The following is a 1,812-nucleotide window of genomic DNA, read 5'->3' as shown; positions in this document are numbered from 1 at the left end:
TCCTAGACAACTAGTGCTTGACAGCTGAGGTGAGGAAGATGTGGATAAGTGTGTGTGTGTGTGTGTGCATGTGAAAAAGAGCAAATGTGCATTGTCACCAGCAAAGTTTTCTTGTTCCTTTAACTCCTTCGGGTCTCCGAGTTTTCCAAAGAACCAGTTGGGTTGAAAGTGATTTGAGTGAGGCTGTTGACCTGAACTGGGAGTTTGTGTGTGAATGCATGTAAGTCGAACCTGGGAGCGCGTGTGTAACACCATTGCTTGCCACTTTTCACTCCTTGGAGAAAAATAATAAGAGGCCCCCCGAGACAGGCACAAATCTTGCTTTTTGGATGCTTGAGGGACGTCTCCTGAAGGTTATCATCTTGGAACAGAAGGTAAAAGACGACAACCTCGAAAGTTCACTGCTGGATTAGAAGATGTCCATCTCTGTACAAATCTTGCTTGCTGTAAAACTAGACTGTTAAAACCTAGAGCAATTCGGATGTTTTTGGGTGGGTGGATGGATGGATGGAAGGAGAGAAGAGAGAATGAAAGGAAAAGAAAGAGAAAGGAAAAAAGGAGGGAAGGAATGAAGGTGTTAATGTAGAAAGAAGGAAATGAAGGAGGCAAGGAGATGAAGAAAGGAAAGGAAAGGAAGGAGGGAAAAGGAGAGGTGAAGGAAAAGAAATGAAAGGAAAGGAAAGGGGCAAGGAAGGAAGGAAGGAAAAGGGAAGGAAGGAAGCAAGGAAGCAGAGATGAAAGGAAAGAGGAGGAAAGGAAGGAAGGAAGGGAAAGGGAAAGAAGCAAGCAAGCAGAGATGAAGAAAGGAAAGGAAAGAGGAGGGAAGGAGAGGTGAGGAAAGGAAAGGAAAGGAAAGGAAAGGAAAGGAAAGGAAGGGGGCAAGGAAGGAAGGAAGGAAAAGGGAAGGAAGGAAGCAAGGAAGCAAGGAAGCAGAGATGAAAGGAAAGAGGAGGGAAGGAAGGAAGGAAGGAAAGAAGGAAGGAAGGAAGGAAGGAAAAGGGAAAGAAGGAAGGAAGCAAGCAAGCAGAGATGAAGAAAGGAAAGGAAAAAGGAAGGAATAGATAAGAGGAAGGATGGAACAGAAAGAACAAAAGGGAGGAAAGGAAATGGAGGGAAGGGAGGGAAGGAGGGGAGATCTTCCTTTTTTGTCTGCATTTCCTTATCTTTGACCAAGCTCCGGGTTCTTCAACCTATGATGGACAGGTTCTGCTAAGTCTCGGTGGGGACCTTTTGGGGGAGCTAGACAGCCCTCAAGGACAGTTGCCTCTCCCTTGTCCACAAAGGGTCACCACGGTTGGTCAACCTGACAGGCGTGAGCTTCCTTGAGGCTCCAGGTGGCCCAGGATGTGAGTGGTGGTTCACAATGGATCTGAGGTTTGACTGATGCCAGAGGTCTCCTCTGGTCCTGGCTGCAGCAACTTTGAAGGGGACACAAAGCCTCCTTCCCATTTGATGGACCTAGCCTAGATATCGAATAACAAGAGTTGGAAGGGACCTTGGAGGTCTGCTAGTCCAGCCCCTACTCAGGCAAGAGATCCTATGCCATTTCAGACAAATGGCTGTCCAGTCTCTTCTTAAAAACCTCCAATGATGGAGCACCCACAACTTCTGGAGGCAAGCAGTTCCACTGGTTAATTGTTTTCACTGTCAAGAAATTCCTCCTTATTTTTATATTGGTTCTCTCCTTGATGAGTTTCCATCCATGGCTTCTTGTCTTGCCTTCAGGGGTTTGGGAGAATAGGTGGACCTCCTCTTCTCTGTGACAAGAGTTTTTAAAGAAGAGACTGGACAGCCATTTGTCCAGAATGTTGT

The sequence above is a fragment of the Pantherophis guttatus genome, chromosome 3 (assembly GCF_059756535.1).
Source record: "Pantherophis guttatus breed Tessera chromosome 3, ASM5975653v1, whole genome shotgun sequence".
NCBI lineage: Eukaryota > Metazoa > Chordata > Lepidosauria > Squamata > Colubridae > Pantherophis > Pantherophis guttatus.
Note: the sequence above shows the minus strand (reverse complement) of the source record.